At 43.5% G+C, this 12,045-nt stretch overlaps 1 long non-coding RNA gene across 1 annotated transcript in view; it reads left to right on the top strand.

Moving 5' to 3' along the window:
* Positions 1-6,711: 6,711 nt before the first annotated feature.
* The window catches only part of LOC134899108 (uncharacterized), a 36,444-nt gene continuing 31,110 nt past the window's right edge, over positions 6,712-12,045 (top strand). Inside the window, exon 1 of the long non-coding RNA XR_010172893.1 lies at positions 6,712-7,197. This is a non-coding gene — a long non-coding RNA (uncharacterized LOC134899108). The remainder of the gene's footprint in view (positions 7,198-12,045) is intronic.

Here is a 12,045-nt window from a genome sequence, read left to right on the forward strand (position 1 = left end):
TTGGAGACAGGGTTACCAGCCGATGCATCTGAAGATGCGATCCGGACCACTTGTCCAACAGGTCCCACTGAAAAGTTCTTGCATGGAACCTGCCGAATGGAATTGCTTCGTAGGAAGCTACCATTTTTCCCAGGACTCGCGTGCAGTGATGCACCGACACCTGTTTTGGTTTTAGGAGGCCTCTGACTAGAGATGACAGCTCCTTGGCCTTCTCCTCCGGGAGAAACACTTTTTTCTGTTCTGTGTCCAGAACCATCCCCAGGAACAGTAGACGTGTCGTAGGGACCAGCTGTGACTTTGGAATATTTAGAATCCAACCGTGCTGTTGAAGCACCTCCCGAGATAGTGCTACCCCGACCAACAACTGCTCCCTGGACCTCGCCTTTATCAGGAGATCGTCCAAGTACGGGATAATTAAAACTCACTTTTTTCGAAGGAGTATCATCATTTCGGCCATTACCTTGGTAAATACCCTCGGTGCCGTGGATAGACCAAACGGCAACGTCTGGAATTGGTAATGACAATCCTGTACCACAAATCTGAGGTACTCCTGGTGAGGATGGTAAATGGGGACATGCAGGTAAGCATCCTTGATGTCCAGTGATACCATGTAATCCCCCTCGTCCAGGCTTGCAATAACCGCCCTGAGCGATTCCATCTTGAACTTGAATTTTTTTATATATGTGTTCAAGGATTTCAAATTTAAAATGGGTCTCACCGAACCGTCCGGTTTCGGTACCACAAACATTGTGGAATAGTAACCCCGTCCTTGTTGAAGGAGGGGTACCTTGACTATCACCTGCTGGGAATACAGCTTGTGAATTGCCTCTAGCACTGCCTCCCTGCCTGAGGGAGTTGTTGGCAAGGCAGATTTGAGGAAACGGCGGGGGGGAGACGTCTCGAATTCCAGCTTGTACCCCTGAGATACTACTTGAAGGATCCAGGGATCCACCCGTGAGCGAGCCCACTGATTGCTGAAGTTTTTGAGATGGGCCCCCACCGTACCTGGCTCCGCCTGTGGAGCCCCAGCGTCATGCGGTGGACTTGGAGGAAGCGGGGGAGGACTTTTGCTCCTGGGAACTGGCTGTACGCTGCAGCTTTTTCCCTCTACCTCTGCCTCTGGGCAGAAAGGACGCGCCTTTAACCCGCTTGCCCTTATGGGGCCGAAAGGACTGTACCTGATAATACGGTGCTTTCTTTGGTTGTGAGGGAACATGGGGTAAAAATGCTGACTTCCCAGCTGTTGCTGTGGAAACGAGGTCCGAGAGACCATCCCTGAACAACTCCTCACCCTTATAAGGCAAAACTTCCATGTGCCTTTTAGAATCTGCATCACCTGTCCACTGCCGAGTCCATAACCCTCTCCTGGCAGAAATGGACATTGCACTTATTTTAGATGCCAGCCGGCAAATATCCCTCTGTGCATCTCTCATGTATAAGACTGCGTCTTTAATATGCTCTACGGTTAGCAATATAGTGTCCCTGTCTACGGTATCAATATTTTCCGACAGGGAATCTGACCACGCAGCTGCAGCACTGCACATCCATGCTGAAGCAATAGCTGGTCTCAGTATAATACCTGTGTGTGTATATACAGACTTCAGGATAGCCTCCTGCTTCCTATTAGCAGGCTCCTTTAGGGCGGCCGTATCCGGAGACGGTAGTGCCACCTTTTTTGACAAGCGTGTGAGCGCTTTATCCACCCTAGGGGATGTTTCCCAACGTGACCTATCCTCTGGCGGGAAAGGGTACGTCATTAGTAACCTTTTAGAAATTACCAGTTTCTTATCGGGGGAAGCCCAAGCTTCTTCACACACTTCATTTAATTCCTCAGATGGAGGAAAAACTACTGGTAGTTTTTCTCTCCAAACATAATACCCTTTTTTGTGGTTCCTGGGGTAACATCAGAAATGTGCAACACATTTTTCATTGCCTCAATCATGTAACGTGTGGCCCTATTGGAAGTTACATTAGTCTCATCGTCGTCGACACTGGAGTCAGTATCCGTGTCGACATCTGTGTCTGCCATCTGAGGTAGCGGGCGTTTTAGAGCCCCTGATGGCTTTTGAGACGCCTGGGCAGGCACAGGCTGAGAAGCCGGCTGTCCCATATTTGGTATGTCGTCAAACCTTTTATGTAAGGAGTCGACACTGTCGCGTAATTCCTTCCACATAACCATCCACTCAGGTATCGACCCCGCAGGGGGTGACATCACATTTATCGGCATCTGCTCCGCCTCCACATAAGCCTCCTCCTCAAACATGTCGACACAGCCGTACCGACACACCGCACACACACAGGGAATGCTCTGACAGAGGACAGGACCCCACAAAGCCCTTTGGGGAGACAGAGAGAGAGTATGCCAGCACACACCAGAGCGCTATATAACACAGGGATGAACACTATAACTGAGTGATTATCCCTTATAGCTGCTTATATATATACTGCTGCGCCTAAATTTAGTGCCCCCCTCTCTTTTTTACTCTTTGTAGACTTGAAACTGCAGGGGAGAGCCTGGGAGCGATCCTTCCAGCGGAGCTGTGAGGGAAAAATGGCGCCAGTGTGCTGAGGGAGATAGCCCCGCCCCTTTTTCGGCTGACTTTCTCCCGCTTTTTTATGGATCCTGGCAGGGGGATTTTTAACATATATAGCCTCTAGGACTATATATTGTGATTATTTTGCCAGCCAAGGTGTTAATATTGCTGCTCAGGGCGCCCCAGCGCCCTGCACCCATCAGTGACCGGAGTGTGAGGTGTGCATGAGGAGCAATGGCGCACAGCTGCAGTGCTGTGCGCTACCTTGTTGAAGACCGAAGTCTTCTGCCGCCGATTTTCAGGACCATCTTCTTGCTTCTGGTTCTGTAAGGGGGACGGCGGCGCGGCTCCGGGACCGGACGATCGAGGTCGGGCCCTGTGTTAGATCCCTCTGGAGCTAATGGTGTCCAGTAGCCTAAGAAGCCCAAGCTAGCTGCAAGCAGGTAGGTTCGCTTCTTCTCCCCTTAGTCCCTCGTAGCAGTGAGTATGTTGCCAGCAGATCTCACTGAAAATAAAAAACCTAAAATATACTTACTTTTCTAGGAGCTCAGGAGAGCCCCTAGTGTGCATCCAGCTCAGCCGGGCACAAGATTCCAACTGAGGTCTGGAGGAGGGTCATAGTGGGAGGAGCCAGTGCACACCAGGTAGTCCTAAAGCTTTCTTTAGTTGTGCCCAGTCTCCTGCGGAGCCGCTATTCCCCATGGTCCTTACGGAGTCCCAGCATCCACTTAGGACGTCAGAGAAAATAGTGCATAATAAGCAAAAGAAAGCAGCAAATTTGATAAAACACTTACAGTATATTTCAAGGACACAGATATGTAGTTGCAGCCACCTACTGTCAAGCATGATTTTTCCAGAGCACTTTCTAGCTTATAATTGGCCTGATACTCAATCAGATGCATCCGCGGTAGCTTTTCTGTGGCCAGGCCAGCAAAATACAGTATTTCGCCTTATGCAGCAAAATGTCCTGATTTTTTGCTAGATTCAAAACAAGAGAAGACAATAAAATATGCAAGAAAGATTAATTGAGAAAACTGGGATGTTAAGAAGACTGCAATACCATGACATAAACATTGCTGTTTACGTGATACCCCACCAATGGACCTTCTATATAGACTTATGGGACACCGTTAGACATATGAGGGGTATCAAACTAGTCGTCCAGTGCATTTCAGGAGGTCTGTCAGTATGTATATTTGAATAACAGCATGATTTAATATTGGTAATATAGCCAAAGTGTGGGTAATAGAACTGCATCTCTGCGTGCCATCTTTTCAGGGTATCATATCGCATGCAAGAGAAATTCAGGATCCCAAAAGAAAGGTTATAAAATGGGAGGACTCAGTCACTAGTGTGTTGCGGTGTTGTCTGAAGGAGCCAGCGCTCGCTAGGGGAGCCATCTGGTAGAGTAACAACATGAGGAAGAGTGACTAGAGTCTGGCGACTGTGTGCAAGCTTCATCAATGTGCAGGTAGTGTGCCAGGAGACTGGCTACCTGGAGAGGTGGACCATCTTCAGGGGCTATGTCCAGGTAGATCGATGGCTGACAATGCATTGAGGAAGAGCCAGAGGAGGAACTGGAGGTGGATGCAGACAGAGTTGTGAGACAAGCTTCAGTCTCTCTGTGGTACCCTGAATTGGAATGAGGCAGGTCCAAAGCATGGTTCACTTCTGTTGGATAGGCCAGAAGGAGGACCAGTAGGTGTAGCTGCTGGGGAAAGTAGACAGTCCTGAGCTTTCTTTTGTTGGCAAAAGACAGCTCATCAAGCACCAGAGGCGGAGAGCAGCTGAGTGACAGTTGGTACTGAGGGCTTGTGTTGGCTGACCAAAACCTAGCCTAAGACCCACCCTAGTGAGAACTACTGTAGAAGTGACTGGCTTATGAAGAGCTGAACTGCCACTGTGGGAGTACAGCTCTGTATTACTGCATAGTACTCACTACTAAAACTTCATAACATCTGAAATTAGCAGGTTCCATTGGTCCATGTTTTCCAGAACATTGCCAAAACTAGTGATTAAGCCTGGGAATTGCTTGCTAACATAAAGATTCAGGAGAGAATTAAAGAGACAGTGTTATGTTCCTGGTGCTCAGAACAAGGGAGATGTTATGAAGTGAGTCCAGAGCACCAGGACGTAATGCTGGGAAAGGGAAACGGAATGGGAATAGCCCCTGGCACCCTACCTCCGTTGTTTTACCCGTGCTGTCAATTCACTCTTGCGAGACTATGGTTTCTTGGGCCCATGGCAACCGCGTTTGAAGGGCGGATTAAGTCTGCCCAACTCCGATGCCCCCTCAGGTCTTAAGGAGAGACAAAGAGTGAACTGAGACAGGGTAATAACAAGGGGCCCTCTAACTGAAACAACCAAAGCCAGGGGCTACTAACTAGGCTAAAACTAAATGTATGTGCGGCCCGCCGCCAAAGGAAAAGAACAACAAAGGAAATGCTGACCACACGCCGACAATACTTTTGTGTACCGGCGGTGACAGCATAAGCAGAACCCTCTGCAAAACACCAGTGACAGATACAACCAAGGAATACAGCGACCTAGGCCGACGGACGCGACAAAGCCGCTACTCACGGAACCGGTACAAATACTGGCAACCGGACAGGAACCCCCAATGCTGCCGACACAGACTCTCAGAACTGGAGGACAGGCAGAATCCCAAACGACAGGCCGGTGGACACCAAGAAGCCAGAAACTCGACCAGGCATAGGCAAATCCACAGGACTTCTGGACAGGAACGCTTCATGGCAGGACACGGGATCAGACACAGGAATCGACACAGGGACTGACACAGGAATCGACACAGGAAGCAACTAGACTGACACTGCTAGACAGGAGCTCAGGAACTGGCAGGAACAAGCTCAGAACTCAAGCACTCTGGAAGACTGGATACCTAGAAATATCACCAGCGTCTGTGAATTGCACTCAGCCAGAGTGCAGAGAGGCCTAATTAATTATGTCATACAGCTGCCCTGTTACATGACTCCAGACTGACAAGATGCAATTAGTAGCCAGGTGAGGCTGAACACATGGGAACAAGCTGCAATTACACAGACTCACCACCGGCAGCAAACAAGAGTATTCTTAAACAGAGCAACGGGAAATCCTGGCCTGCAAAACAACTTATAAACATAAAATAGGAATGAACCACTACCTGTGGTTCATAACAGTATCCTCTCCTTAAGGGTGAGATCCGAGCAGCCCATGACACCCACGGGGAACATAAACAGAAGTATAACATAAAATACATAACCAAAATGCAAAATGGAAATGAGCCACAGCCGTGGCTCATAACAGACAGTGACTGCTGATAGCTCATAGTCAGTGCAGATCGTCTTAAGCAAACTAATTGCTTAATAAATGCACCAGATTGCCTCCCTAAGTAAGCATCTAAGAAGTTGTCAAACTTTTGATAAGGGACATTCACATAGGAGAATTAAACTTGGTTAATTTATTTATATTTAAGACTGAGAACTTAACAACAACCATAATTGCACACAGAGTGAGTCAAACAGTACATTTTAACTGATGCCTAATCTTTTCTACATAAATTCTGCTGGATAGACATTTCTGGATCACATTCCTTTCTTCAATCCAAAACTATAGAGATTAGGAAGTAAGACTCTGCTAGCAAGGCATGTGTTACAACTGGAGGAACTTCTTCTAGAAGAGTCTGTGTTCTCCGAAAGTCTTCTGGGCAATGACCCCTGTACACTCCTGGTTTGAGACTAGTAGAACTCACCAGCAGGTATTTTAGCCTATAATAGCCGCTTTTCCCTTAAGGGGTGATGTGCCTGTCGGTACTGTGATGCCACCAGTACTTACGCCACTGGCAGTAATACGAGTGAACTGAATCAATGTCGGTGAGGAGGGAGACCCCAAAGAAGAGAGAAGTGACACAAAGGAAAAGATTAGAGAACAAACACTACAAGGTAAAGAATACAAGGAAAAGCCAAAGATGTAAAGATAGGTGGGTCCCAGACGGGGACAAGGCAATTGAATTCAAGAGCTTAGAGTGTTTAGGAAGACAAGTAGTAAATAATACACTGAGGACTCTGAACCTACTGATGAAGCTATAGGTTATAGAGGTACGGAAGGATTACTGCAGGATTAAAGTACAGGGGGGACACGTAACTACGTAACAGGCTGATGAGACAAAAACAAACAGACATAACTATTATACTCATGACAGATTATAAAGCTGACATAGAGCTGGATACAGGAATGCTCCAACAGACTTAGCAGAAAATCAGGCAAAGAATCACAGGCTAGGATAGTAACAAGAGACAATGGCTACCGCTGCAGCCAAGAAACTACTGTGTGACCAGCAAAGTGTGAGAGACAGCCTTGTCAGATAAAGGGAGCTTGAGCCATTCAACAAACAAGCTTCCCTTAAATTACAATTACCAACAGCTGCCCTACCACACGACGTCCCGCTGCCCTGTGAGAGCTTGGTGTCTGTGTAGCCAGGCAACTCAGTCCAGACGACGAGCAGAAGCTCCCCCTGGCCACCGTACTGGCTCAGTGCTCTGGTTGCTAAGGAGCTGGCACCCGGGAATGGAAGGAAGAAAAAACACGGGGAAATCACATGAAGCCCCGCATGTGCTCACGCTGCAGCACTCCACTGACGGGAACCAGCGGATAACATAAGCCACGGGTGAGAACAGTGCCTTCATCTAATAAGCTTATTTCTATCTACCTCAAAAACTTTGGCATTGTTTCTATAGTCCACTTCAGCTATATATACTTTGGACGATTTCAGCATTATGTCATTCTAATAATAGACTGCAGTACTGCATATAAAACAAGCTATCTCAGCTGAATCTATTTATATATATATCATCATTGCTACAAAATACTGCATTGTGGTTGTATTATATCTATGATCTATCATTTTAATTGTTTTTATTGTTTTACTCTAAGTAATAAAATACCTTTTTACATATATGATATTAGCGCTCCTTAAATGTTTCTATGGAAACACAATTAATTATGTTTATTGTTGTTTAAGGCATCCAGTTGCCCCATAGGAGCTGCTATCAAATTTAAACTAATATATTAGGTGCTTTCTAAACTTATTTAACATTGTGATAGCGGTTACTATACCTCCTGCACTTTTTCTGTACTAATTGTTTGGATCTGGCCAAACCATTCAGGCAGCTTTTTTAATTCTTTTCTAATTCTTGCTGTGTTATTTAATATTTTGCTGTAGAGTTATGGCATCCCATAGGAGGTTTATTGAGAGGATTGAGAGACAGAATGTGTTATTACAGGAACGTATAGCTGCGGAATCTCTTTCCACTGAGGCAAATCCATTAGACATGAATCACTTATTTAATAGACTAGAAAGCCTTTTAAAAGCGGAAACCAGACACTGGCTCGACAAAATGACCTTATCTAAATATATTAAAGAAAAAATGATTCCTAAAGGTCTAAGGATACATAAGACTTGTTCTTTTAAGGATGATGCTGACCTCACTTAAAAGTGGAACGAGATTCTGGACAGCTGTTCCTTCTCCTTGATGGAGCTTCTGTTACATATCGTGATACTAAAGTTACCAATATTTGTGTAGAAATAGAAAAGGTACAAAATATGTTAAAACCTTTTGACATAAGGGCGGATTTTAACAATTGTCACTATGTTCTGAACCAAAAGGTAGAGGAATTTGAAAAGGAGATTATCTCCAATAAAAATAAAAAACTAGACAGAGATAGATATGATTACTCTAATAACATAGTGCATACCTATAATAGGGGTGGGAGAAGAACCATGGATATGTACAAACAACCTAACTATCAAAAGTCATCTCCAGACTCCTCTAACTATAAAAACAAAAATACTAAATTCAACCATGGTCAAAAAACTAATCCCCCTCCTACAGATGAAGTCCAAAAGTGGATTATAGAAATGAGAGAAGACCACTGCCACTACCCCCCCCCCCCCCCCTGACCTATGCTACAACCCCTGCACATACGAGGGAATACGCTCAAAAGGGAGCTAGACCAAAAAATCCACATCAAATGTCCACGAGATATGAGGAGACAAGAAATACTACCGGTTCTTGACATTTTTTACAATGGGAACTTTACCCTATTTGGAAGAATCGAAACAGATTCAGCCATTTAGAATCAAAGTCACCAAAGAGAGGAAGATAACTAAATTTAGAGGATGCAGAGGAGGAAGAAATGAATCCCGCAAAAAACTCAAAACAAAACTGAGAAATAAAGGGATATTTAACCTATCCTCCAGATTTCTATCTGAGAGCAAAAAAGCTATTTTAGCCAAAGGGTTAAAGTTTGCACCAGCAAAAGATCCCCAATTCTTCGACCTCTACATCGAACTAAATAGATACACACGTGATCTTTGTAGAAAGAGATACTTTCTTAACAAAACTCTAAGATACAAGGGAATCATAGGGACCCCTATAATACTGGACTCAAGTGATCAACTTGCTCTAGATACCTTGACGGATCAACAATCTGAGGGAAATGCATCACAAACTGTTCCCATCTATGATGTAAAAAGCACCAATAATGTTAAATTGTTTCATAACAAAAGTGAGTTTTACCCTACATACTATAAAAGTGGTTATATAGAAACTTTCTATACCACCACCCTACAGGATTTTAAGAATCTCTGTGAAAATGTAGGAAAAAGGAGAAAGGGACAGCATCTCAAAAAAGGCAGAAATAGTAAACCTAGAGATAATTTACACATTAACGAGAGATGTGCTTGAAGAACACTTCAAAGGGGTAATAATATCATAATTAAGGCTTCTGACAAGGGGGAGGGACTGTTATTCAAAATACCTGATTATTTACAGGAGGCATGCCGTCAACTCAACAATACAAAATGTTATTCTATGCTCCACAGAGACCCCACCCTGGGCTTCATGAATGAGCTAAAAGGGTTACTTGTGAGAGCCTTGGCGTGTGGTGCAATATCCAGAACTGAATATCACTTTTTGCTTAATGCCCACCCCATCACACCCACTTATTACCACCTTCCCATAATACATAAGTCCCTCATGTCACCACCTGGTCGCCCTATTATTTCGGGTGTGGGATCACTTACCTCTAACCTTTCAGCTTTTGTAGACTCATTTTTGCAACCCCTTGTTAAAAACCTCAAATCTTATATCAGAGACACTACCCATTTTTTTACACTTGATCAAGAATATTAGATAGCAGGAGAACTATTTATTAGTTACCTGCGACGTTGAGTCACTCTACACAAACATTCCCAATAACAATGGATTGCAAATAATTAAACACTACTTAGATTTTGACACATCCATCTCTGTTAATCTAAACCAATTTATAGAATAGATGCTATTCACTTTATATTAACACGTAATTACTTCACGTTCAATGGTGATTATTATTTACAGACACACGGTACTGCCATGGGCACCGGGTTTGCCCCAAGTTTTGCCATTCTGTACATGGGACGTCTCGAGGATCAGTATATCTGGGACGGTCCCTTTATGGCAGATACATAGATTAACTTTTTATTATTTGGAATGGGGACACGTCTTCAACAACTATGGTCTTACCTTCACTAGCACAATTCACTGCACTGAGATCACTTTTCTGGATATTGCACTACACGCCGAGCTTGCAACTGGAAGAATATCAACAAAAACTTTTAAGAAAATGGTGGACTGTAGTGCCTTTTTAAATTATTCAAGTTGCCACTACCAACCCTGGTTAATTAATATTCCAAAAAGTCAATATCTAAGGCTGAAGAAAAATTACTCGAGCGATACTGACTTTGTAATACAGAGTAACAAATTAACACAGTTATTTAGAGATCAAGGGTACCCCCAAGAGGTTTTGGATAAAGCCCTTGCTGAAACCTTGAAAAAAGACAGAGAAGATCTCCTGTCAATGAAAGCTCTCGATGCTCCCCCTTCGACAGCGCCAATTAATCATGAACCAGTTTTCTTTTCTAAATTCAATAATGCCTCAAATTCAATTAGGAAAATTATTAAGAAGAACTTTTTAACACTAAAAATGGATAGAATCCTCGCAGGCTCTCTAGAAAAAGAAGCCAAATTTTTTTTTAAGAAGACCAAGAATCTTCAAACTATCTATCTCCTAGCCATTTTGCTGTACCTAATGATCTGGGATTCTTAAGTTCTAATACAAGTGTCCCGAGAATAGGTTGCTACAAATGCAATAAGTCAAAATGTATCACCTGTAGATTTATTAATGAAAGCAAACAATTTTCATCATTTAGAGCCAAGGAATCTTTCGACATAGTGGGCAATATAAACTGTCAAGCCACATTTGTAATTTATGTAATTACTTGCAATTGTGGGAGTCAATATGTGGGCAGGACCACCTGCCCACTAAATACCAGGTTCTTAGAACACAGAAGACTAATTCTCAAGAAATCCTCGAACCACAGTGTATTGAGGCATGTTAACTCACTTCATGGAGGTGATTGTGGGGTTCTATCTATACAGGGGATGGAACATATAAAACAGACCTTTTCGAGGTGGGGCTAGATATAACTATATTTTTAGTAGAGAAGCCTATTGGATTTGTATTCTAGATACCTTGTTCCCCTTAGGTCTCAACAAAAACATTGAGTTGAATAATATCTAAACCAGTTCCCCTCTTTTAGTTGTTTCCAACCTGTGGTTCTCTTTCCTTTCTCTACTTTCTGCATTATTTTGTTAATCAAAGATTTGGAGCATATGCAATCTTATGGTTCGTACACAGCAGAGACGAGTCTATACACTAATGGATATGAGACCAGTCTGCTCTGTGCCAACCTTGGTTCAATAATGATTTTTTTGAGCATATGCATATGTATGTATATGTACGCTTAATTAAATATCTTTGTGGCTAAATGTCTTAATGCTCAACTACTTGGGTCTTTTCCTAATATTGGACTATATATATATATATATATATATATATATATGGATACAGGTGCAATCTTTGGAAAGCAGGCACGGCACTCCCGGATTAATAAATAAAGCAGCAGTTTACTTCAACGTTTCGAGGACTATATCCCCGTCTTCAGGAAGCAGTATAAACAGAATAATGAAAAAGACAAACCTTATATTTCGGTGAAAACCCCCACCGCGGGCGTCAGAGACGGGTCGCGTGGTCCGGGATAGCGTGCGGCGCATCAGAATGACGTCCGTCGCACTCATTACCCGGCGTTGTCATGCCAATGCTAGACGCTCTCCCGCTCCGATCGTCAGCGTGGGAGCTGAAAAAAACAACACCACAATAACAGTAGTACAAGGAGACATAAACATAATAGTGACAATTTTAAACAACTCACGTATAATAAAGTTACTGTACATTAGCAGCAATGAAATTACCAAAAAGGAACAGACACTAAAAGCAAAAAGTGCTTTTAAAGTGCGCATAGTAATTATGGACAACGTGCAGATGAAAAAATTCATTCACATTAAAGAAGCATTTTCAGACAGAGGTTATATATAAATTATATGAACGCATTCCAAGTGATGCGCTCATTAAG

The sequence above is a fragment of the Pseudophryne corroboree genome, chromosome 1 (genome assembly GCF_028390025.1).
Source record: "Pseudophryne corroboree isolate aPseCor3 chromosome 1, aPseCor3.hap2, whole genome shotgun sequence".
In the NCBI taxonomy this organism is placed as follows: Eukaryota; Metazoa; Chordata; class Amphibia; order Anura; family Myobatrachidae; genus Pseudophryne; species Pseudophryne corroboree.